The sequence below is a fragment of the Dama dama genome, chromosome 32, assembly GCF_033118175.1.
Source record: "Dama dama isolate Ldn47 chromosome 32, ASM3311817v1, whole genome shotgun sequence".
Classification (NCBI taxonomy): Eukaryota; Metazoa; Chordata; class Mammalia; order Artiodactyla; family Cervidae; genus Dama; species Dama dama.
In genome coordinates, this window is record NC_083712.1 from 15,011,929 (window position 1) to 15,039,781 (window position 27,853).

Genomic DNA, 27,853 nt, shown 5'->3' on the forward strand with positions numbered 1-27,853 from the left:
TTATATGCAGAATACACCATGCAAAATGCTTGGATGGATGAAGCATAAACTGGAATTAAGATTGCGGGGAGAAATATCAATAACCTCAGATGATACTGCCCTAATGTCAGAATGGGTGAATTTAACTCAGATGACCATTATATCTACTACTGTCGGCAGGAATCCCTTAGAAGAAATGGAGTAGCCATCATAGTCAACAAAAGAGTCCAAAAGGCAGTACTTGGATGAAATCTCAAAAATGACAGAATGATCTCATTCGTTTCCAAGGCAAACCATTCAATATCACAGTAATCCAAGCCTATGCCCGACCAGTAACACTGAAGAAGCTGAAGTTGAACAGTTCTACGAAGACCTACAAGACCTTCTAGAACTAACACCCAAAAAAGATGTCCTTTTCATTATAGGGGACTGGAATGGAATGGAAGTCAGGAAACACCTGGAGTAACAGGCAAATTTGGCCTTGGAGTACAGAATGAAGCAGGGCAAAGGCTAACAGGGTTCTGCCAAGAGAACGCACTGGTCATAGCAAACACCCTATTCCAACAATGAAATAGAAGACTCTACACATCGACATCACCAGATGGTCGACACCAAAATCAGATTGATTATATTCTTTGCAGCCAAAGATGGAGAGGCTCTATACAGTCAGCAAAAACAAGACCAGGAGCTGACTGTGGCTCAGATCATGAACTCCTTATTGCCAAATTCAGACTGAAATTGAAGAAAGTGGAGTAAACCACTAGACCATTCAAGTATGATGTAAATCAAAATCCTTATGACTATACAGAAGAAGTGAGAAATAGGTTTAAGGGACTAGATCTGATAGACAGAGTGCCTGATGAACTATGGATGGAGGTTTATGACATTGTACAGGAGACAGGAATCAAGACCATCCCCAAGAAAAAGAAATGCAAAAAAGCAAAATGGCTGTCTGAGGAGGTCTTACAAAAAGCTGTGAAAAAGGGGAAGTGAAAAGCAAAGGAGAAAAGGAAAGATATACCCGTTTGAATGCAGAGTTCCAAAAAAATAGAAAGGAGACATAAGAAAGCCTTCCTCAGTGATCAATGCAAAGAAATAGAGGAAAACAATAGAATGGGAAAGACTAGAGATCTCTTCAAGAAAATTAGAGATACCAAAGGAACATTTCATGCAAAGATGGGCACAATAAAGGACAGAAATGGTATGGACCAAACAGAAGCAGAAGATATTAAGAAAAGGTGGCAAGAATACACAGAAGAACTGGACAAAAAGGATCTTCATGACATAGATAATCATGATAGTTCAGGAATGCAAGTAAAATTTAACTTAGGTTATTTCTTATAAATTCTTCTAGTGATCATAAATGAAACTTAAGTTGTCCTCCTAAAATCGTGTAAGATGATTACTTTTAATGAATCCCTTGCTGTCTAGAAACTCCGATTATAGTAACCACCAGTCACTGTAGAAGTTAAGCAGCTTCCTGATCCCCTCTGTATATACCGCCCTAGAACACCCGCCTCTGAGCCTCGCACCACTTCTGGGTTTGAAGTGTCTCTGTTCCAAACAATTTGTTTTTTGCTCAAAATATTTGCATCAAAGTAAAGTTTCTTGATTTTTTTTCTTTTGATACTTAGATAGTAGTTGCAAACAATATTTGCATTATGGTGGCTCTTTTGCAGCTTTTTTTGAAAATATTTAAAAATAAAATTAAAATATGATCTAAGACATAAATACAAAAAAACTAACCAGGGACTTGCCTGGTGGTCCAGTAGTTAAGACTTCACGACCTTCCAGGGCAGGAAGCGTGGGTTTGATCCCTTGTCTGGGAGCTAAGATCGCACATGCATTGTGGCAAAAAAAAAAAAAAAAAAAAAAAACAGAAAAAAAAACCCCACAACAGAAAGCACCAGCAGTACTGTAGCAAACACACTGAGGACTAAAAATGCTCCTCATCAAAAAAAAAAAAAAAAAAAAAATCTTAAAAAAAAAGCTAACCAGTACAAATAGAAAAATGAAATAGTGAAAGTTTGAATGAGGAGCATGCAGTTATTGAAAATGTGTACTGTTTTCTCTGTGCCCTGGAACACTGAGGAAAAATTGCTGTTATTTGTTTTACAATGTAGAGAAGGGCATGGAACAACCAATCCATTCAGTTCAGTTGCTCAGTCGTGTCTGACTTGGCGACCCCATGAATTGCAGCACGCCAGGCCTCCCTGTCCATCACCAACTCCCGGAGTTTACCCAAACCCATGCCCATCGAGTTGGTGATGCCGTCCAGCCATCTCATCCTCTGTCGTCCCCTTCTCCTCCTGCTCCCAATCCCTCCCAGCATCAGGGTCTTTTCCAATGAGTCAACTCTTTACATCAGGTGGCCAAAGTATTGGAGATTCAGCTTCAGCATCAGTCCTTCCAATGAACACCCAGGACTGATCTCCTTCAGGATGGACTGGTTGGATCTCCTTGCAGTCCAAGGGACTCTCAAGAGTCTTCTCCAACACCACAGTTCAAAAGCATCAATCCTTTGGCGCTCAGCTTTCTTCACAGTCCAACTCTCACATCCATACATGACTACTGGAAAAACCATAGCCTTGACTAGATGGACCTTTGTTGGCAAAGAAATGTCTCTGCTTTTTAATATGCTATTTGGGTTGGTCATAACTTTCCTTCAAAGAGTAAGCGTCTTTTAATTTCATGGCTGCAATCACCATCTGCAGTGATTTTGGAGCCCCCCAAAATAAAGTCTGACACTGTTTCCACTCTTTCCCCATCTATTTGCCATGAGGTGATGGGACCAAATGCCATGACCTTAGTTTTCTGAATGTTGAGCTTTAAGCCAACTTTTTCACTCTCCTCCTTCACTTTCATCAAGAGGCTTTTTAGTTCCTCTTCATTTTCTGCCATAAGTGTGGTGTCATCTGCATATCTGAGGTTATTGATATTTCTCCTGGCAATCTTGATTCCAGCTTGTGCTTCTTCCAGTCTAGCGTTTCTCATGATGTACTCTGCATATAAGTTAAATAAATAGGGTGACAATATACAGACTTGATATACTCCTTTTTCTATTTGGAACCAGTCTGTTGTTCCATGTCCAGTTCTAATTGTTGCTTCCTGACCTGCATACAGTTTACTCAAGAGACAGGTCAGGTGGTCTGGTAGTCCCATCTCTTTCAGAATTTTCCACAGTTTATTGTGATCCACACAGTCAAAAGCCTTGGCACAGTCAATAAGCAGAAATAGATGTTTTTCTGGAATTCTCTTGCTTTTTCTATGATCAGGAGGACGTTGGCATTTGATCTCTGGTTCCTCTGCCTTTCCGAAAGTCAGCTTGAACATCTGGAAGTTCACGGTTTACATATTGCTGAAGCCTTGCTTGGAGAATTTTGAGTGCTACTTTGCTAGCGTGTGAGATGAGTGCAATTGTGCAGTAGTTTAAGCATTCTTTGGCATTGCCTTTTTTTGGGATTGGAATGAAAACTTTCCTTTTCCAGTCCTGTGGCCACTGCTGAGTTTTCCATATTTGCTGGCATATTGAGTGCAGCACTTTCACAGCATCATCTTTTAGGATTTGAAATAGCTCAACTGGAATTCTATCACCTCCACTAGCTTTGTTCTTAGCCATGCTTCCTAAGGCCCACTTGAGTTCACATTCCAGGATGTCTGGCTCTAGGTGAGCGATCACACCATCATGATTATCTGGGTCGTGAAGATCTTTTTTGTACAGTTCTTCTGTGTATTCTTGCCACCTCTTCTTCTGCTTCTGTTAGGTCCATACCATTTCTGTCCTGTATTGAGCCCATCTTTGCATGAAATGTTCCCTTGGTATCTCTAATTTTCTTGAAGAGATCTCTAGTCTTTCCCATTCTGTTGTTGTCCTCTATTTCTTTTCATTGATTGCTGAGGAAGGCTTTTTTATCTCTCCTGGCTATTCTTTGGAACTCTGCATTCAGATGGGAATAACTTTCCTTTTCTCCTTTGCTTTTCACTTCTCTTCTTTTCACAGCTATTTGTACAGCCCCCTCAGACAACCGTTTTGCTTTTTTGCATTTCTTTTCCATGGGGATGGTTTTAATCCCTGTCTCCTGTACAGTGTCACGAACCTCCATCCATAGTTCATCAGGCACTCTGTCTATCAGATCTAGTCCCTGAAATCTATTTCTCACTTCTACTGTATAGTCATAAGGGATTTGATTTAGGTCATAACCTGAATGGTCTAGTGGTTTTCCCTACTTTCTTCAGTTTAAGTCTGAATTTGGCAATAAGGAGTTCATGATCTGAGCCACAGTCAGCTCCTGGTTTGTTTTTGCTGACTGTATAGAGCTTCTCCATCTTTGGCTGCAAAGAATATAATTAATCTGATTTCACTGTTGACCATCTGGTGATGTCCATGTGCAGAGTCTTCTCTTGTGTTGTTGGAAGAGGGTGTTTTCTATGACCAGTGTGTTCTCTTGGCAAAACTCTATTAGCCTTTGCCCTGCTTCATTCCGTACTCCAAGGCCAAATTTGCCTGTTACTCCAGGTGTTTCCTGACTTCCATTCCATTCCAGTCCCCTATAATGAAAAGGACATCTTTTTTGGGTGTTAGTTCTAAAAGGTCTTGTACGTCTTCATAGAACTGTTCAAGTTCAGCTTCTTCAGCATTACTAGCTGGGGCATGGGCTTGGATTACCATCATAATGAATGGTTTTCCTTAGAAACAAACAGAGATTATTCTGTCATTTTGAGATTGCATCCAAGTACTGCATTTAGGACTCTCTTGTTGACCATGATGGCTACTCCATTTCTTCTAAGGGATTCCTGCCCACAGTAGTAGATATAATGGTCATCTGAGTTAAAGTCACCCATTCCAGTCCATCTTAGTTCGCTGATTCCTAGAATGTTGACATTCACTTGGAACAACCAATAAAGCTCTTCTAACACTGTATATCCATTCTGAGGTCATGCTGCACTTGTGGAAGAGGGAATTAGCTTTTGAACATTATTCCTGTGTGTTTTTCATTGTTTTTTACTGTAATTTTCTAACTAATATGATAATGATTGTTTTAAAACATAAGCTATTTTGTTCTCTTCATTATCTCTGAAAATTGCCCTCCATTCTTAAAAGCCAATTAGATTTTTTTACTTGCATAAACTAAAAAAGTTAAAAAGAGGTCGTTTCCAATTCTGCTCTGGGGCAGGGGATGTCAAGGGAGTGAGGAAGGGAAGGATAAGAAGAGTTTGAGGAAAGGTAGAGAATGCATCTATGGAGATCAGTATAAATATATCCACCACAATCCTCTATCTGACTTCTGATTTCTACCCTTAGTCCTCATCATTTTAGCATCTCCAGTCATCTACCTAAAGGGCAAAATGGATTTTACCTGTCTTCTGCTTGAAAGCCAATCACCATCTTCTTATCAAACTTAAAATCCAAAACTCTTGTCACCCTACTGGGGCCACAATAATTTGGCTCATGCCTCCCTCCCCAGCATCATTTCAGTTCAGTATCTTTTATGATCAGCCCATGAAAGTCATCTTGTCTTCCTTTTATTTTCTCTGACACAGCAAAGTCTTTTCCAGCTGCCTGGAACACTCCTTCCTACAAACTTTATCCTGCTCTGCTCATAGCTCAACCATTCTTTAAGCTTCAATTTAAATGTAGACCCCCTCCAAATGTGTCAAATTATTCTATCCAATGTGGGTCCAAGTATCCCTCTTAATTACCCTCTCTATCATATCACTCTGTTGAGTAAATTATTTCTAACCCAGTTGCTCACTATTCATTTGTTTTTATTTTCATTTTATGTTCATTTATTTTTACCTCCCTCACTATATAACCTATGGTTACCTTAATCACTATTGTACCATTATGGCCTGCCATGACATAGGATGTATAGTCAGAAACCACAAATATAGTTAAATTAATACATGAATAAATTCATGCTTGCACATTTTTCAGTTTCTGATAACAGTGAGGTTATCTGCTGCCAAATAACTGGCTCAGGTGGAGTCTAAATTTGTAACCTTGACTTCATTAGCACCACCTCCAAAATGATTGATTGAGATATCATGGATTGGAGGTCCTACAAAACAAATGCGTTGGTAGCTTAGCTACAAAATCTCCCTTCTCTTCCTAGCTGTAGGAGTAAAGGAAGGGTGGAATAAGGCAAGAGATGAAGGGAGATGCCTCAGAGCTGCTGAAGATACAATGATACATCTTGTGTGCTGATGGCTCATTTAACTCATCACCTCCTCCAGCTGAAAAAAAACAGACAAAAGGATTTGAAGTCTTTAGAGCTGGCAAAACTCCTTCATCAAACTGTTGGTCCAAAAAAGCACCCATTTCCTTGTAGATATATGGCTTATAATCTCTATCCTCTGCAGGTTGTAGAAGAATGGGCTATTCATGGTATCTAGAGAATTTAAAGTCACTTTGTTATTTTATTCACTATTTGAGCAGTTCTTCACAATCCAGGGTCTTCCTCCCCTCTTCCTGTGTCTCTCTATTTCTCCCTCCTTGCCCCTGTCTGTCTGTCTCTTTGTTCACTGTCTCCCTACTTTCTTTCTTGCAGAATACTGTCTCCTGAAAAACAAACAAACAAGCAAAAAATGAACGCTTTTTGACTATACAGGTGTTGGGTATATCATGCATCCTACACTGAACTATGAAGACTTTTTTTTCCTTAGTTGAAAAGTTGTATGTGTTTTTGTGTTTTCTTGATCTTAAAAACTTCCCCCAAACCATTATCCTTTAGAGATGCTAGAGGACTCAGTAACAAACCATCCAGAAGATGAAATCAAAGCAAATCAAAACAAAAGAACTGGACAGCTATATAACACTCTAGAATGTTAAAGAGCAGGCATTTAAAGACCTTCTCCATCCTCTTAATGGTGTTAATTGGTTCCAGAGAAAGACTGGCTGCAGGTACACACATGGTCAGCTGACCACCCATTATAGGCTTGATTCAGTAAACAGGTCCAAAGTGATTATGTCTGCAGAGCCATCAGCTTTACGCAATCTATTTCTGAAATAAGGGTTTTTTAAATTTATATGTAAAATAAAAGTGTTTATATTTACTAAATTAGTTTATAGCTGAGGGAATGTTTAATAGAATAAAGTGCTTGAAGTCACTTTGCGTAAAGTTTGTTATCATAGTTTTCTCTTTCATTAATGTACTGAAACAACTTTCTTACAGTAAACAATGAAGAAAATTAATAGTATTCTTGCAAGGAATTTGATAGAGCATTTAGGAAGGAGAATTAATGAGAATATTTTATTTCTATAATTAGTCAAAACAGGTACATTCTGAAAAGGTATTTCTTTTTCCACCCCCAAATTTTGGCAATTACAAATAAATGAGCAAAGAACATTCCTTTGTTATTATTCTTTTTGTTGATAAACTTGGAAGTGATTGAAGCAAAATTCCCCCAGTGACTTAAGAAGATAAGGTCTTTTCTGGGGTTTGAAGGTTATGGAAGTGTCCATTTTAATTTCTTTAAATAAATCATATATCTAGAAGTTATTAAGAAAAGTTATCTCATTACCTATTTTATACAATCAATGAGGAAAGATACATTGATTATTATTATTTTTTTTTTTTTTACCAAAAATCTATTTTATAAACTAGAAAATGCCTAGAGTGTGCTGGGAACCAGTTGTGTTTATAAGCAAATTAGTATCAAGAACTTTGAGGGATATAGTTTTATGCTAATTGCAGCTAACCAGGTGTTCTGCCTGTTTCACTGATGCTAGCAGAAGACACGGGACTCCTGAATTGGTGATGAAGTAGTTACTATTCATACCACGGGAAACAGCATGAACATGGCATATTTGTGTAGGCTCTCCTAGTTCCCCAAGTTACGTGAGTGTGATGCCAGTGGGTCCACATGGATGCCACACATGAGGCAGGGAGGCAGCACACTGAGGCATTAGACACACAGCCTGAATCTTTGCATAACGGGCACAAGCAAGCCTGGTGTTTCTTCAGGGAGAAGACATTATCTTTATTACCCTGAACAGAAGGGAAACCTGCCCTTTGCTCTGAGTGGAGGGGACATAGTATTCTTCAGGGTTGTTCACTATACACACGTCTTTGAAAAGACAATCTGGGACAAAAGGGAAGTTTCTGCTTGTAAACTGTGCAGAAACACAAGAAGCTGACGTTTTCTGACCAGCAGGAGTCATGGAGGCAGCTATTTAGGTAAATCACAGTTGTGCAAAATGTAACTTAATAGATTTTACTGAGACGTTTACCCTCTTTTAAAGCATATATTCAGTGAACGATAAAGAAGAAACCCCATTCCATAGCAGTGCTCAAAGTAAAAATAGAATTGCTCGTTTCTTATGAATTCATGGTATTTTGTGTTTAATTTTATTTGATTCTAGATATTAAAGAAATTTATTGAACCAGTGAGTAAATAAATAGGTGCTCTAATTAATCTGTATTTATACTGGTACAATCTCCAAAAACTCTTGGTAGTCTATCATTAGGTCTTCAATGCTAATGTTTTTAGGCAAAGAGAACTAATTTATAACCTCCTAGCACAATTTTTATAGTCCCTCTGATATAATCTCTTAATTATAAAATCAACTGATTTGGAACATTAGTTATACCTGTAGACTCCCTTCATATCAGTACCTAGACTAATATGTGAATAACGGGAAGAATGTTTACTTAGGCCACTGGCAGTGTTTAGGGACCACCTTAGAATTCTGCCCACCACACCAGCCTCACAGATTTCTGAAAGTGTCAGAACTTTAGCACACTTATATGTATTGTACAGTCTGCTAGGAAGTATTTCAAAATAAATCACTGCCATCTTATAACTAGTGTTGAGGTACCTTCCAGCCAGGTGACTATTAGCTCCTTCTGTGACCCACCTGGGTCACCTTAATCTCTGAAATGGCTCAACAGACCTGCTCGGGCCCAGGATCCAGTTCTCCTGGGTGCACCACACAACCCTCTCAAATCATTTTTCCATCTCCCATTTCCCATCTTCCACAGATCAATAGATGAGCCCTACTCACTTTGCTACTGCTGCTGCTGCTAAGTCGCTTCAGTCGTGTCTGACTCTGTGCGACCCCATAGATGGCAGCCCACCAGGCTCCCCCGCCCCTGGGATTCTCCAGGCAAGAACACTGGAGTGGGTTGCCATTTCCTTCTCCAATGCATGAAAGTGAAAAGTGAAAGTGAAGTCGCTCAGTCGTGTTCGACTCTTCGCGATCCCATGGACTGCAGCCCACCATGCTCCTCCGTCCATGGGATTTTCCAGGCAAGAGGACTGGAGTGGGGTGCCACTGCCTTCTCGGCTACTCACTTTAGACCTCTCCATTTCCGGGAGAAATCGTTTCCTCTTCTCTCCAGCAGTTTTCAAGGCTTTCTTCTTCCTGTGTTTCTCTCTGGGAGACCCCGCTTACACCCAATGTAAGAACAGTGGCCTCGGAAGAGCTTTTGCAAATACTTCTGAGGTAAAGGAATTTATGAAAGGATCTTAAATATTTTAATAGACCAGGGAAAGAATTATAACAGACAGAACAAAAATATTTCAGGGGAGGGACAAACTAGGAGTAGGGGACTAAAAAACCACTGTATATAAAATAGATAAGCAACAAGGATTTACTGTATAGCACAAGGAATTATATTTAATATCTTATAATAGCCTATAATTGAATATAATCAGAAAAAAGTGGCTGAGCCACATGCTGTGCACCTGTAACTGACACAGTGTTGTAGAGCAACTATACTTCAATAAAAAGAGAAATATAATATATCAGATTATCATGTCAACATGTCAGAGGTTCAGCACTAGCTGAATGAAGTTGAGGTTAATTGCTTTGGTTTGGGCAATTAAAAGTGGATTGAACCATGGTCCACAGAGAACTGACAGTCTGGTCTAGGGCTTGAGCTCTAAGCATCTGTACATAACAAAAGGACTATAAAGTAAAAAGTTTTCAAGGAATTTAAAAAATAAACTTTAAAAGTAACAATATTTTGGGACTTCCCTGTCAGTCCATTGGAAGACTGCACTTCCGGTGCAGGGGACATGAGTTAGATGCCTGGTTAGGGAATGAAGATCCCACATGCCCTGTGGCATGGCCAAAGTAACAATATTATTATTATTTATTATACTGTATTTATTATTTTAATTTCTTTCTTATCAATAATTTATTATTATTTATTTTAATACATTATTTTATTTATTTAGAACATTTATATTATATTAAATTTAAAATAATAATTATAACAGTTTATTATTATTTTAAGAGTGTTATTAAAATAATAATATTTTGAGTATAACAGATAGTTTAGAAGCAGAAGGTTCATTCTAGTATCAGTATGGTTCTCACAAGAAATCTTAGGAGGAGCCTCTGGGCTCACCCAGCAGAGCTGACATTACTCCATGTGCTTCTCTGTTGACTCATCACTGCTGTGTGCTCAGATTAAGTTGGAAAATATTTTATTTTTAAAAGCTAATAATTTAATTTACAGGAGGGCTTCTAGAGAAAGGCAAATTTAGCATATTCTTGCCTGTCCAACAGGCAAATTCTTACTGATTTTTTAAGTCTCAACTTCTATACTGGCTTCTGCTTCTTAAACCTTTTCCATCTTGCCCAGAACCTTTCTGCAGCCTGAGCCTCCGCTGTACCTGATCTATCCTCCTCAGCTTAGAAACTACGAGTTTTTTTATAGTCAGTTGTTAGCTCATCCCTTGTCCATCCACTTGGTTTTCACCTCTGTATTCATAACCTCTAGTTTGATGTCTTGCACACAGTATGCCCTGGAAAGGATTGTTCAGTTAATAATTAATTTACAAATGAGAAAGGTCCATCAGTAGGGGGGAGGAGATGCGTACATGTGGGATAAGCATCCCTTTGGGGAGAGAAGGAGGAACATCTTTGCTTCTAAAACTAGTAATAAGAAAGTAGTAGAGCAGAGGTAAAGGGATTCATTCCTGTTGGACTCTGTTTTTTTATGGCAAGATTGAGAGGAAGATACAACGACTGGAAGAGTGTGTTAAAAATCAGTAGAAAGCTTTAAAAATGTAGTTTAGGTTTAAAATAGTCATGGGATATGGAAGAAAGACATACCTTAGAAACACAGATAATAATTTCTCAGTTACATTAAGAACCTTTCTGCAGCTGGATGACATTAATTTTTAAAATGACAATGCAACAGGACCCACACCATTGGGGGAGGTAGGAAGGGAGATACTCACCATTCAGTAAACAGGCACTGTCCTGAGTAGGTAGGAGGCCACGGTCTGCATACTTACAAATATGCTCAGAAAGGGATAGTTTCTGACGTTGCCTATTCACAGTTCACGGGCCGCTTAGAAGAAAAGGACGTAAGCAATTAATTCTTGAGAGTTTCTCCACTAACAGATGTCTGGCACTCAACCAGATGCCATAATTTTTGAAAAATACGCAAGGATAGGAGATCAGTGTAAGGCAATTCTAACAGTAAAACAGCAAACAGTGTGTAGTAATGAGGAGGGTCCAGGCTTCCAGAACAAGGGTCTTCTAAAGGGGGGCATGTAAAATTGCTTTTGGTCCAAAAGTGTGACATGAGTTAAATTTTTCTACCAAATACTAGATTTGGGCTGTTGTTTATTCCATCAGCAAATTAATTTGGGTTGTAGGAGAGTCCTGAATAGTTATCACATTTACTTTTCATAAAATTGGATAAATATTATTTTGCATAACTTTGGAATAATATTTTAGAAATGTGAAATTTTTACCAAAAAATATTTTCCATACCTCTTCATGCTTGAAAAGTATGATTGATAAAAGTTACTAAATATTTCCTTTTTCCTTTTTACCTAAAGGGAAGTAACAGAGGAGATTCATCTTTAGAATTGCAAACAGCTGGATAATCAGGACCAAGTTCTTATCTCTTGCGTAAGTTGCAAGTTGAAAAATGAATGCTTGTTATCTTTTTTGTGCATCCTTAAAGAGGGTCTGAAAGTGATTTATAGTTTCATAAGTAGTTGTTTATGAAAATTGATAAAATCCTACTGTGGACTTATGAACATATTAGCAACTTCCAACATAAAACAAGATCTTTCTTCCATTATTATGATCCAATGATTTTAAGATATGCAACAACCCATGTATTTTTTCCTGGAACATTCTAATTGAAAAAGTCATTCAATGAATTAAAATTATTTTCCATTATGTGCCCTCTAACTTGTTTTTCTTTTACTTTTGGACTCATATTATTTACTACTGAGCTACAGTATATACACCAGAGGGTCTTTTATTCTAGTAAATGCATAATATGTTTTAGCTTACTAAGAAATATATTAGGAGGGAAAAATATTATTACTCATTACCATGGCCAAGGACTCAATAGAAGGTGAAGTCCAAATACATGTTTCTTTTTATTGTAGACAGTGATTTCCTGGCTTCTTAGCTTAACAGGTACAAAATAAGAAGAGTCTCCATTTTATACTCCCACTTAACACTGTGACTTTGGGGTTATAGACACATTTTTATCCACACAGAAATTTCTCTTCCTTACATGTAATGTGTAATAATAACTGCATGAAGGAAATATGAGAAATTATTTCAATTAAATTCTAACAAAAGAAGTATGGTACCTCCTAGCCAGCCCCATACCATACACCACAGTGAATAGCAAGTTGATAACCTGTTAAGCCAGAATGCCAGAGTCATAGACAGTGAGTCTTTTATATCAAAAGGAATGACTTTCCTCATGGGAAATTATAGTAGAGGCCACAGCCGAGATAGGGAGATGATCTGAACAGGGCTATGGTGATAATTACAGTAATAATTGCTGACATTTACCAGTGGTTCTCTTTATACCATGTAATATGCTAGACTCATAAAATTTATGTGTGTGTGTATATATATATATGCACACTATAGTCAATGGGGTTGTCAAGAGTTGAAAACAACTTAGATTTGTTGAACAGAAACAAGTACTAATGGCTGATTAGCCTTGTTGTACAGCAGAAACCAATATAACATTGTAAAGCAATGATCCTCCAATTTAAGAAAGTCAATTTTTAAAAGATATCTTTACTGACAGTGGTTTTCATTTCTACATTTATCCATATCTATTCTCTCAACCTCTGGAATGTGCCTTTATAATTTTCTCACTCTGCTTCTTTTCTGGTTAAAGTTTTTATCTTCCCCTCTCACACTGATGTGTAAGAGCACATTTTGTTCTTTGTGATAAATGCTCCCTTTTAATTCCAGTTCTCAGCTCAGAGTTCATTGTTCCTGTTCTCTGATCTGAATTGCCCCTTAATAGTATATTATAGGAACCAAGAATATTTGTGAAGTTAGCTTTTCAGAAAAAGCATTAAAAACAAAGATGAGATGGGAGATTGGTTTTATTATGTTTTGTAATGGCTAGAAAATGTTGTTTGGATGGTTGCAAATGGCATGATAAACTTTCAATTGTTTTTAATTGTTCTAAATATGCACGAAGCCTTAGAATTTTGTTATTTTCGAACGGGGCATAAATTGCATCATCCACATGAGGAAATAACCATATGCTCAGGGCTTCAGAAGAATCAGGCAGGAGCCACAGAAAGTACCCTCCCCAACCCTCACCCCCAGGCCAAGTAAGGATAAAGGAAATCAAAAGTTCAAAGTCTCAGAGAAATTTGATAATTTTTGTATCATTTTTATATTGTGAACTTGGCAGGTTTGATGAGGCCCACTGGTTTTCCTACATACTTAAGAATTTAGTCTAGGCAGATGCATGTTGTTCAGAGAAGTAACTGGAAGTTGATTGCTATCAGAAACTCTGGGTAGTGTGTGCATGCTGTAACTTCAGTCATGTTCGACTATCTGTGACCCTATGGGACTGTAGCCTTCCAGGCTTCTCTGTCCAAGGGATTCTCCAGGCAAGAATACTAGAGTGGGTTGCCATGCCTTCCTCCAGGAGATCTTCCCTACCCAGGGATCAAACCCACATCTCTTATGTCTCCTGCATTGGCAGGCAGGTTCTTTACCACTGAGCTATCAGGGAAGCCCTAGATCTGGGTAGAGCTAATATAAAGATCCAACTGGTGGAAGTGTTTATGAGAGTTGCAGGTATTTTTGTTAATTGTTTGGGACTGCATTATATAATATGGGACCTTAAATTTTGCTTTATTTGATGTCTTTTCCTTTTCACAGAATATATTATATACCTCACATGTTCAAATTAGAAATGATAATGTGAGTGTGAGTGTGGTGTGTTCCAAACCACACACACTCCCAACTGTCTATACTAATCCTAGTTAGTGCTCAAAATAGTGCCAACCTGACGTGACTAGATATATGACTCTTTCCCCAACCCTATACCATAAATATACACAGTCTTATCTGTTCAGTGCCATGGGAATTTCCTATGAGGACTCTCCTCTGTAAAGTTTCTCAAAGCATTCCACTGATGAGAAACTGTCCACATCCGTACTAGAAGCATAAATTTCAATCTAATTCATATATACCAGATGCTCACAGGATGCCTGCCTTTGTATGAAAACATATTGCAAATATATCCTGCCTTGCTGTGTGTCCTGTATCTTTAACAAACTTTATGCTCCATGTGTTAGATGAGCTGTCTTACAGATAATGCTTCATTAATTAGTAACAGACACAGTTAAGGAACTTTTGAGCTCTTTAGTCCCTTATAACTTTATTCTTATAATGGCATGCCTTAAATTTAGAGTTATTTTTATGATAATCCCTTAAATTTTCTCTAGACCATTTTCTGCTATCCTTTCATGTGCTCCAAATGATGTTCATTTATTTTTCTATTGAGCATTTCTCATCCTAAAATGATTTCTGTTATCATTTAATTTCAAGTATAACACAGTAAACAGAGAACTTTAATGATGTCAAGCACCAAAAACATAATGAGTAGCTTTGCCAGAACAATTAAATCATGTTTTAAAAATATCTGTTAGCTACATTCCTGATGTGCCTTCATCTCATTTATATGTGGAAATATTTTCATTGTAGTTATATAGGAAAAAAATACTTCTTTTATCTAACTTCATTAGGAATGCCTGTGATGTTTGAGCTGGTATTTAAGATAAAATATTTTCCTGTAAGTATGACTTGAAGAGAGGTTTGGAAAATTATTCAGTAATGAAATTTCACTTGACCTACAGAGATTTGTTTTAGATATGCCCACATTTGTTCTGAACATTTAGCAATTTTCCTTCCCAGGCATCACTCTTCTAACTGACCTTTCTTATAAGAGGAACAGTAGCTGATCTCTAGCACTCCTCTGCATTTTTCCTCCTTTAGGACATACATTCAGAAAAAGTAACTGGAAAGTTGTTTGGAAGGAATGGTATTAATAGAATATATTTCATACCTTACATCTTCATTGCTGAGTCTTCATTATGGCTTTAGATTTATTATGTTAGTCTTTGGAAAAGGTATAACTTTAGCTGTTAGCTTCTAATTTTTGGAAAGATTGTTATGCAATTGGAAATATTTGGACCAAGTTATATACTGCCATGTAACAAGCCATTCATGTATTTGGTAAATTAAATCAAGGATTTAGCTTGTTTTCCCATGATGCACATTTGGGACAGGTCTCCTGGGTGATTGTGTGTCTTTGTTCCACACAGCATCACCCGATGGGGCTGCTCCACAGGAACTGAAGGATCCATTTCCGGGGTAGCCCTGAACACGTCTGGCAGTTGGTGTAACTGCTGGCTGGGCTTTTGCTGGCGAAGGCATGAGGTTTCCCTATCCTCATGGCAGATGGGGTTCAGAAGTGAGTACCCCAAGAGGCCTGAGTAGAAGCCGCAAGTCATCTTCTGACCTGGTTTCACATCCACCACATTCATTTGACCAGACAAGGCCTGCAGCCAGCCTGGATACCAGGGGAAGGCAACCAGACTGCCTCTCTCTCTCTTTTTTTTTTTCCATTTATATTTATTAGTTGGAGGCTAATTACTTTATAATATTGTAGTGGTTTTTGTCATACATTGACATGAATCAGCCATGGATTTACATGTATTCCCCATCCCGAGCATTTGACTGCAGACTGCCTGTCTTGATGAAGGAGTAGTGAGGCATCGGTGGCCATATGCCATACTGAGTTTGCTCATCAATTTCTTTGATGCCAGTTTTTACCCTTATCTCATATCCAAAATTAAAGACATTTTTGGCAGTGGTAGTCTCAGATTCCATGATATTTTCTACTCTCCAGGTTGATCTCTTCTGTGTCTACCTGCTCCCCATCTTTTTAAGAAGGGAGGAGGTCGGCTCCTGGATGAGCTGAAGAGTGTTGAAGGTATAGTACAGAGAAATGGAGGTTTACTTAAACCAGTTATAATCTGTGTTGCTCTCTTGCACCACTCCTACAGTCAGTAAGTGGAAGGAAGGATGGTACCCCAACAGGTCCATACCAAGATAGTCTCATGAGGAAAACTTGGGAAAATTGAGAAGACTGTCCAGGGAGTGTCAGCAGCCAACAATCTCAAGAGTGCTAGAAAGCCCTCACACTCGTCTGAAAGGGAGATAGATTCAGACAGTGAGCATTCATCACACAGCAAAGGTAAACGCCTTGGAACACCAAGCTTCCCCCAAGTCCTTACTGACAGGTAGCCTTTCTTACGGGGTGGGAGTGTGATCAGGTTGTATCAGAGATGGTGCTGACGTATTTGAGGGCACAGTGCCTTGGCGATTTGTCATGGGTTGGTGTTCCTGAAAGAACTGACCTTATCATTTCAGTCAGTTGGCTTAGTGTACCTCCCACCTTTCACAAGGAGACCTTTCAAATCATGTCCATCATAGGAACTTTCCCCGTTTCATTTAGCATTCAGATTTTTGTTGCACTCAAAAAATAATTCTATGCTTGGTTATATAGCTACTACTGGAAACTGCCTTAGAGCATTGTTGAAAGTCACCATCCTCTGAGAGACTCTGAGACTCTTGTGGTAATTTTCCCCACAAGCTTGTTGCCCCTTCTTGCACTCAGCCCCTTGAAGATGTGAAGGTCTCAAAATTCTGGCTTCAGGCTTTTTTCTTGTCTCACATTCCATGCTTTCACTGAATGTTCCCGTTTTCCCCAATAATGTCAAATATCACCCCAACATTGATGGCATGAAAATTTGTATGTCAGGCTCCATCCTTCTGTCATACCTTCCAGGACCATAATTTTTATCTGAACTTCCCTTATATAATGTCTGCTAGATCTTACAATCCAGAGTCCAAATGTGAACTTACTTCTTATTCCCCCTCATGAAAAACTGTTTTTGTTGTTGCACTCTTGTACTCTTCCTACTAAGACTGTTGCATACCTATATCCCTTTGGGGTTTCAGATGAGAGAGACAGAATCCCATGGCTTCTCTTTCTTAATGCACTTGCAGTCAGTTGTTACCTGAGTCTTGAAATTTACCTCAGAAATCATCTCAGGCTCAGTAGTCCTGATTCTCCTAGAATTTCTATGTGGCTCTGATCCTCGTCCCTCATGCTTAGCGCCTTATAATAATCCTTGACTCCTTCTACTCTCTCCTGACCATCCTCAACACTGAAGGCAGTATTAACTTACTAAGTACACATCTGATTACATCAACCCTCTTTCCTAAACTCCTTTTGTAAGTTCAATTACCTTAGCATATTTATAAGTTCAGCCAGGATCTGGCCCCAGGACACCTTTTAGTTTTGTTATCATCTTTTTCTTTCTTCCTTCTGGACTCTGGCCTAAAACAGACAATTCACAGTTGCCTTAAAGATGCCACAAACTTTCACAATTTGAACCTCATGCACTTTATCTACTCTTTCATGAAATTCCTCTCCTCATGCCAACTCAGAAAAACCCCCTCTCAATCCCCAAAGACCAAACTCAAAATATCATAAGCTTTATGAACCATAACTTGTCAGATAGAATTAATCATCTCTTCCTCTTGTTCCCATGGTTCTAAATAGCTCCGCTATGGCACTAAGTAATGGTTTCCATATAACTTCTCCCCACTAGATTAGGCAAGGCAGCTGTTTCTTAATTTTTATATCCTTATTTCATTGTGCAGGACCTGACATGTAGCATAGACTCAATGTTCACTAAATGTTAATTGAATTCTTAGATATAAGAATCTGGATTTAATGATGGGAAAAAATAAATGTCATATATTTTTAAAGAATTGTGAACTGGTATATCCTTTTAAGAAATCAAGTGACTTTACTGTGTCATACTTATGTTTTTTACATCTGGAAATCCAACCTAACAGAATCATTCTAAATATGAAAAAGACTTTACAACAAACAATATAGCAAACTCCTTGAAACCAGTTTTTATTTTTTTACTGGTCTTTGTATACACAGCATTTAGCACAATGTTTAACATAAATTCCTTATTATTAAGTCAATCAGTCAAATAATATTAACAAAAATTTTTATTATTACTTAAACAACCTAAATGTACACATCTTCAAGGATAGGGCTAGTTTTCATATATATATTTATGTGTGTGTGTGTGTGTATACACACATATACACATGCATTATATTGGGTTAGCCAAAAAGTTATACAGTCATTAAGAAGGAACTGTTCACTCTGTCTGTGGTCTTTAAAGAATGCTGGATTCCCCATGAATCACCCTCTAGCTCATGAAATGATGAAAACCCAAACCTTGCTTTTACCCAGCCTAACTCACAACTTACCTTCTTACCATAGTATCCTCATTTTCTCATTATCCTTTCCCTTGGATCTTTATGTGGCTCCCCTCATCTAGTCAAATCAGATTTCTTTTGATGACCATTTTTCTAATTGGTCTAATCTATTCAAATAAACATTCTATGATTGGTACCAACACCATAACCCATAATGTTAATGTGCATTGGATAATGCACATTATGAAATAATGTGCATTGGATAATACACATTTGTGCATTGGATGCATTCTGTATGCCAGATATTAATATTATGTAGATAATTAAAATTATCTGGATTTGTTATGAAAATTTTTACAAAGGATGTTTAATCAGCATTGAGGTGAGTGAATTAAGGTGTGGGATTAGAGTCATGCCTTTCTTGGAATATATTCATCTGTCTTCCATTGTTCTCCATAATTAGGGGCTTGTAACTCTTCTTTATCTCCTAAATTATGCCAGCCTCTAATAACTTGCAGTCCTTTTATCTGAAGTTTTGCCTTAATTATTTGCTTCCTTGATAGATACGGTTTATGTCATTTTGATATTTCCAGGTCTAATGATGTGGAAATGAGTGAGACCCGACTGTGTGTGCCAGAGAGTTCCTGCAGTAAATATCTGTGAACTCCATAGAGCTCACCAGTCTGTGAGTTTTGGGGTTTTTTTTGAAGGTAAAGGACATTTTATTTATTAACAGATTAAAAACCGTAACTCCAGGTAGTGCAAAATACACCACTGAACCCAATTACAAAGAACTGGTGTTAATACACAATGTTTAAGCAATGCTCCACTTATTTTTTGGCAAAGTGCTGTATTGTTTAGTCTGTGTATAAAACTGACCATATATGAACCAATCAGTACAAAAATGTTCTATAAAAACAAAAAATTTAGACAGTGGCTCAAGAAAACAAGCTGCCATTTATGCATAGATTGATGTGCAGTATATAACCTAACCAAATGTCCCTTTTAAGTTTTCAAGTTGTTGGGAAAAAAACACAAAACTGTGTCCAGAAATACACCAGAAAGGCACAGAGTACAGCCTACAACACTCTTCAATCTCTAGAACTGATGCCCTGCCCTTGAAAAGCAAATATGTTCACAACTTTACTTGAGGGAAAAAAGAAAAAAAAAAAGCCACTTAAAATAAAACAATACACACAATTACTGATTAAGATTTCCAAACCTCTGGAGGAAAACACAACCAAAAAGCAAGCAAAACCACTCATACACACCAAGCTTGGAAACAGACATATCTAACCTCCCCAAGCAGTGGTTTGGCTTTTAGAAGTCAACCTAGGAAACAAATACTAAAACTTCAGGCAAATACAGAGAAAAATTGGGCATTTAGCAATTACACAATTTAAAAAAATGCTTTAAGAAAAATTGTCAATGAGCTCACAGACTGGTTCTCTGTGTTCCAAAATACTGAGAACTCAGTAAAATTTTTTATCCCTGAATGATAGCAACTTGCACATATCTTTCCAAGTTTAGACCAACAGTTGCATTAAGTTTTTTGTTTTTTTTTAATTTGTTTACTTCTTGACACCATATTCACTGCTTGTGTTGAATTTGTTACACCGTTAACGTCGGGAAAAACAGATTGTGAGATGTTGCAGTGGCTATTAGGACTTTTAAAAAATGCATCTTTCATTTAAATGTTCTGTTTCATTTATTTTTATTTTTCACGTTTTCCTTTATTTTTAAATTATATTTTCACGTCATTCGTGCCTGCCAGTCTTTTCCTCATATGCCACATGTCTCAGGACCCAGACATGAGCTGAGAAGCAGGCATGCTTAGTATTCTTCTTTCATCCCATGGCAACATTTTTATCATTGTGTGCTTGTCTTCTAAATTGCATCAGTTGTGTCTGACTCTGTGTCACTCTACGGACTGTAGCCTGCCGGGCTCCTCTGCCAATGGGATTTCCCAGGCAAGAATACTGGAGTGGGTGGCCGTGCCCTCCTCCAGGGGATCTTCCAAACCCAGGGATCAAACTGGCCTCTCTTATGTCTCTTGGCATTGGCAGGAGGGTTCTTTACCACTGTTGCCACCTGGGAAGCCCTTTATGTCATTGTTATTGTTCATTCATTCAGTTGTGTCCGACTCTTAGTGACCCTAAGCGCTGCAGCGCGCCAGGCTTCCCTGTCCATCACCAACTCCCAGAGCTTGTTCAAACTCATGACCATTGAGTCAGTGATGCCATCCAGCTATCTCATCCTCTGTCGTCCCCTTCTCCTCATGCCTTCAATCTTTCTCAGCATCAGGGTCTTTTCCAGTGAGTTGGCCCTTCACATCAGGTGGCCAAAGTATTGGAGCTTCAGCTTCAACATCAGTCCTTCCAACCAATGAATATTCAAGATTAGTTTCCTTGAGGATTGACTGGTTTCATCTCCTTACAGCCCAAGGGATTTTCACAGTCTTCTCCAACACCACAGTTCAAAAGTACCAATTCTTCAGCACTCAACCTTCTTTGTGGTCCAACTCTCACAACCATACATGACTACTGGAAAAACCATAGCTTTGACTGTGTGGACCTTTGTTGGTAAAGTAATGTCTCTGCTTTTTAATATTCTGTCTAGGTTGTCATAAGTTTTGATCATTCAGTTCAGTTCAGTTCAGTTGCTCAGTCATGTCCAACTCTTTCAGACCCCATGGACTGCAGCACGCCAGGCCTCCCTGTCCACCACCAACTCCCAGAGTTTACCCAAATTCGTGTCCACTGAGTTGGTGATGCCATCCAACCTTCTCATCTTCTGTCATCCCCATCTTCTCCCGCCTTCAGTCTTTCCCAGCGTCAGGGTCTTTTCCAATGAGTCATTTCTTTGCATCAAGTGGCCAAAGTATTGGAGTTTCAGCTTCAGCATCAGTCCAGTGATTATTCAGGACTGATCTCCTTTAGGATGGACTTGTTGGATCTCCTTGCAATCCGAGGGACTCTCAAGAATCTTCTCCAACACCACAGCTCAAAAGCATCAATTCTTCGGCACTGAGCTTTCTATATAGTTCAACTCTCACATCTATACATGACCACTGGAAAAAACATAGCTTTGACTAGATGGACATTTGTTGGCAAAGTAACGTCTCTGCTTTTTAATATGCTGTCTAGGTTGGTCATAACTTTCCTTCCAAGGAGTAAACGTCTTTTAATTTCATGACTGCAAGTCACCATCTGCAGTGATTTTAGAGCCCCCAAAAATAAAGTCAGCCACCATTTCCACTGTTTGCCCATCTATTTGCCATGAAGTGATGGGATCAGATGCCATGATCTTAGTTTTAAGCCAGCTTTTTCACTCTGCTCTTTCACTTTCATCAAGAGGCTCTTTAGTTCTTGTTCACTTTCTACCATAAGGGTGGTGTCATCTGCATATCTGAGGTTATTGATATTTCTCCCAGAAATCTTGATTCTAGCTTGTGCTTCATCAGCCCAGCATTTCTCATGATGTACTCTGCATATAAGTTAAATAAACAGGGAGACAATATACAGCCTTGATGTATTCCTTTTCCTATTCGGATCCAGGCTGTTGTTCCATGTCCAGTTCTAATTGTTGCTTCCTGACCTGCATACTGATTTCTCAAGAGGCCAGTCAGGTGGTCTGGTATGCCCATCACTTGCAGAATTTTCCACAGTTTGTTGTGATCCACACAATCAAATGCTTTGGCATAGTCAATAAAGCAGAAATAGATGTTTTTCTGGAACTCCCTTGCTTTTTCTATGATCCAGTGGATGTTGGCAATTTGATCTCTGGTTCCTCTGCCTTTTCTAAAATCAGCTTGAACATCTGAAGTTCACAGTTCACGTATTGTTGAAGCCTGGCTTGGAGAATTTTGAGTATTACTTTAGTGGTGTGTGAGTTGAGTGCAATTGTGTGGTAGTTTGAACATTCTTTGGCATTGCCTTTCTTTGGGATTGGAATGAAAACTGACCTTTTCCAGTTCTGTGGCCACTGCTGAGTTTTCCAAATTTGTTGGCATATTGAGTGCAGCACTTTCACAGCATCATCTTTCAGGATTTGAAATAGCTCAACTGGAATTCCATCACCTCCACTACCTTTGTTCACAGTGATGCTTCCTAAAGCCCACTTGACTTCGCATTCCAAGATGTCTGGCTCTAGGTGAGTGATCACACCATCATGATCATCTGGGTCATGAAGATCTTTTTTGTACAGTTCTTCTGTGTATTCTTACCACCTCTTCTTAATATCTTCTGCTTCTGTTAGGTCCGTACCATATCTGTCCTTTATTGAGCCCATCTTTGTGTGAAATATTTGGTATCTCTAATTTTCTTGAAGAGATCTCTAGTCTTTCCCATTCTATTGTTTTCCTCTATTTCTTTGCACTGATCATTGAGGAAGGCTTTCTTATCTTTCCTTGCTATTCTTTGGAACTCTGCATTCAAATGGGTATATCTTTCCTTTTCTCTTTTGTTTATCACTTCTCTTCTTTTCACAGCTATTTGTAAGGCCTCCTCAGACAGCCATTTTGCTTTTTTGTTTTTATTTTCCTTGGGGATGGTATTGATCCCTGTCTGCTGTACAATGTCGTGAACCTTCGTCCGTATTTCATCAGGCACTCTGTCTATCAGATCTAGTCCCTTGGATCTATTTGTCACTTCTACTGTATAATTGTAATGGATTTGATTTAGGTCATACCTGAATGGTCTGGTGGTTTTCCCTTCTTTCTTCAATTTAAGTCTCAATTTGGCAATATGGAGTTCATGATCTGAGCCATAGTCTGCTCCTGGTCTTGTTTTTGCTGACTGTATAGAGCTTCTTCATCTTTGCAAAGAATATAATCAGTCTGATTTCAGTGTTGAACATCTGGTGATGTCCATGTGTAGAGTCTTCTGTTGTGTTTCTGGAAAAGGGTGTTTGCTATGACCAATGCGTTCTCTTGGCAAAACTCTGTTAGCCTTTGCCCTGCTTCATTCCATACTCCAAGGCCAAATTTGCCTGTTACTCCAGGTGTTTCTTGACTTCCTAGTTTTCCCTTCCAGACCCCTGTAATTAAAAGGATATCTTTTTTGGGTGTTAGTTCTAAAACCTAGTTGATCAGTATCAATCCTTTTTTCAGATTAAGAACAAGCATATTTACAAATTCCCACTCCTCTGCAAATTTGTTCTTCTACTAGCTTCCTATCTGTCTATAATATCTTTTTCCTCATGTTACTATTATTTTGTTATTTTCCTGTGAAATTTCTATGTATATGATATAGATTAAATATATATAAATATTCTATTTCTATTTAGTGTATGATGCCTATACTTAAAAAATTAGTCCACCGGATACTGTGTCTATTTGCTTTTTGAATCTGACATGCCTGCTTCACTCTCTCTAACTTAGAAGGACTTTTATCAAACCTGAAGGTGAACAGTCAGGATTTAGTTGATAACTCTTCTCTATTTTCTCACAGATCTGTTATCTTGGATGCAGCTCTATGTGTTCCTTTCAGGGGTAGGATTTTGAAACACTCTCTTTTTTGTATTATCTTCCATGATAAAATCTCTATAAGTTGGCTAAGTTAGAAATATGGATTTATATTGGAGGGAGCCATGTAACAAACCCAAGTGTGAAGATGTCCTTTGCTTGAAGAAGTGGCTGGAAAGGAGTAGGGTTCTAGACACTATTGTGTGGTAGATAAACAGCATTGGTAAGTTGTGGTCCATGAGATGCCAGGGCTAAGATCACATGCTTTAGCTATGACATTAAAATAATGTATGGGAAAAATCAGAATTTTAGCGTGCTAGCTGTTTTTTTGACTCTCAGTAAAAAGATTGAAGAAAGAAAGTGGATTAATCTAAAATAGGTCAATCTGAAGGGATAGAATCAAAAACGTACATAGTTCTGTTTAAAAAAAAAAAATGTGTACTCTGTTTTCAAGCAGTCATCTGTAGTGCTTGAAAAATTGTAATTTGAAATTTGGTAGACTGTAAAAGCCAAATACTAAAGTATCCCAAGCTGAAGTCCATGTGAGCAGAGGTGGAGAGGTCGAAATCCCACAAAAAACAAAATGTTGGTATAGACACCCCAGTCTCTTAGGTACATTTATAAAGCATCCGATAACTGGAGAAAGTGGAGCTTGATCTCACCCTGATGATGTGCCTGGGATATAGTGTGGAGATAGTGAAAAGTTAGCAGCACTTACCTATGAGAGGCTATTTTTCCATTTGTTCTGAGGCAGATAGCAGGATGAGGTTAAGTCTGTTAAAGGGACTGTCAGGGGAAATGGGCTGTGCTTGTTACCACACAGCATCCCCACAGAGGACAGAAATTCACAGACTCATGGGCTGGAGGGTCAACTCAATCTCTAGGGCATGGTCTTTACCAGAAGTAAATAGACCAATGCTGACAGTGTTGTTAAGTGAGTGGAATTCACTGAAGAAACCTCAAACTTCACTGAAACCAATCATTGCTTTCCTTTTGTTAAAAAATTTATTTATTTTTTAATTGAAAGATAATGGCTTTATGGAGAAGGCAATGGCAACCCACTCCAGTACTCTTGCCTGGAAAATCCTATGAGTGAAGGAGCCTGGTGGGCTGCAGTCCATGGGGTCGCTAAGAGTCTGAAACGACTGAGTGACTTCACTTTCACTTTTCACTTTCATGCATTGGAGACGGAAACAGCAACCTACTCCAGTGTTCTTGCCTGGAGAATCCCAGGGACCGGGGAGCCTGGTGGACTGCCATCTATGGGGTTGCACAGAGTCAGACACGACTGAAGCGACTTAGCAGTAGCAATTGCTTTACAGAATTTTGTTTTCTGTCAAACCTCAACATGAATCAGCCATAGGTATATGTATACCCCATCTCTTTTGAACCTCCCTCCCCACCCCACCCCTCTAGGTTGATGTAGAACCCCTGTTTGAGTTTCCCGAGACATACAGCAAATTCCTGTTGGCTATCTCTTTTACATACGGTAATCTAAGTTTCCATGTTACTCTCTCCATACATCTCACCCTCTCCTCCCCTCTCCCCTTGTCCATAAGTCTATTCTCTATGTTTGTTTCTCCATTGCTGCCCTGCAAATAAATTCTTCAGTACCATTTTTCTAGATTCCATATATATGCGTCAGAATATAATATTTATCTTTTTCTTTTCTGACTTACTTTACTCTAATAGGCTCTAGGTTCATCCATCTCATTAGAACTGACTCAAATGTGTTCCTTTTTATGACTTGAGTAATATTCCATTCTGTATATGTACCACAACTTCTTTATCCACTCATCTGTCAATGGACATCTAGGTTGCTTCCATGTTCTAGCTATTGTAAATAGTGCTGCAATGAACAATGGAATACATGTATCCTTTACAATTCTGGTTTCCTCAAGGTATATGCCTCAGAGTGGGATTGCTTGGTCATATGGTGGTTTTATTCCTAGTGTTTTAAGGAATCTCCATACCGTCTTCCATGGTGGCTATATCAATTTACATTCCCACCAACAGTGCAAGAATTCCTTTTTCTCCACACCCTCTCCAGCATTTATTGTTTGTAGACTTATTGATGATGACTATTCTGACTGGTGTGAGGTGATATCTCATTGTAGTTTTGATTTGCATTTCTCTAATAAAGAAGGATGTTGAGCATCTTTTCATGTGTTTCTTAGCCATCTATATGTTTTCTTTGGAGAAATGTCTGTTTAGGTCTTTCCCCCACATTTTGATTGGGTTGTTTGGTTTCTTGATATTGAGTTGTATGAGCTGCTTGTATATTTTGGAAATTAATCCTTTGTCAGTTGTTTCATTTGCTATTATTTTCTTCCATTATGAGAGCTGTCTTTTCACCTTGCTTCTAGTTTCTTTTGCTGTGCAAAAGCTTTTAGTTTAATCAGGTCCCACTTGTTTACTTTTTTTATTTCCATTACTCTAAGAGGTGGGTCATAGAGGATCTTGTTTTGATTTATGTCAGTGAGTGTTCTACCTATATTTTCCTCTAAAAATTTTATAGTTTCTGGTCTTCCATTTAGGTCTTTAACCCATTTTGAGTTTATCATTGTGTATGGTGTTAGGAAGTGTTGTAATGTCATTCTTTTACATGTAGCTGTCCAGTTTTCCAAGCACCATTTATTGAAGAGGCTGTCTTTGCCCCATGATATATTGTTGTCTCCTTTGTCAAAAATAAGGTACCCATAGGTGCATAGGTTTATTTCTGGGCTTTCTATCTTGTTCCACTGGTCTATATTTCTGTTTTTGTGCCAGTACCATTCAGTCTTGATGACTGTAGCTTTGTAGTATAATCTGAAGTCAGGCAGGTTGATTCCTCCAGTTCCATTCTTCTTTCTCAAGACTGCTTTGGCTATTTGGGGTCTTTTGTGTTTCCATATGAATTGTGAAGTTTTTTGCTCTACATTTGTGAAAAATGCCATTGGCAGTTTGACAGGATCACATTGAATCTGTAGATTGCCTTTGGTGGTATAGTCATTTTCACAATATTGATTCTTCCTACCCAGGAACATGGACTATCATTCCATCTGTTGATGCTGTCTTTGATTTCTTTCATTAGTGTCATAATTTTCTGTGTACAGTTCTTTTGTATCTTTAAGTAAGTTTATTCCTAGCTATTTTATTCTTTTTGTTGCAATGGTGAATGGGATTGATTCCTTAATTTCTCTTTCTGATCTTTCACTGTTAGTATATAGAAATGCAAGTGATTTCTATGTACTGATTTTATATCCTGCAACTTTGCTAAATTCACTGATTAGCTCTAGTAATTTTCTGATACTGTCTTTAGGGTTTTCTATGTACAGTATCATGTCATCTGCAAGCAGTGAGAGCTTTACTTATTCTTTTCCAATCTGGATTCCTTTTGTTTCTTTTTCTTCTCTGATTGCTGTAGGTAGGACTTCAAAAATTTTGTTGAATAGTAGTGGTGAGAGTGGACACCATTGTCTTGCTCCTGATCTTGGGGGGAATGCTTTTAGTTTTTCACCATTGAGAATAATGTTTGCTGTAGGCATATCATATATGGCCTTTACTATGTTGAGGTAGGTTCTGTCTGTGCCCATTTTGTGAAGAGTTTTAATCATGAATGGGTGCTGAATTTTGTCAAAGGCTTTTTCTATATCTATTGAGATTATCATATGGTTTTTAATCTTTCAATTTGTTAATATTGTGTGTCACATTGATTTGTGTATATTGAAGAATCCTTGCATCCCTGGAATAAACCCAACTTGATCATGGTGTATGAACCTTTTGATGTGTTGCTGAATTCTGTTTGTTAAAATTTTGTTGAGGATTTTTGCATCTATGTTTATCATTGATAATGGCCTGTAGTT

General features: G+C 38.3%; 1 protein-coding gene across 1 annotated transcript in view; it reads left to right on the forward strand.

The window, feature by feature from the left end:
• Positions 1 to 27,853, forward strand: part of NEIL3 (nei like DNA glycosylase 3) — a 476,510-nt gene that overhangs the window by 191,445 nt on the left and 257,212 nt on the right. Inside the window, exon 4 of the mRNA XM_061134902.1 lies at positions 11,782 to 11,854. The gene's annotated coding sequence lies outside the window, so the exon portion shown is untranslated. The remainder of the gene's footprint in view (positions 1 to 11,781; positions 11,855 to 27,853) is intronic.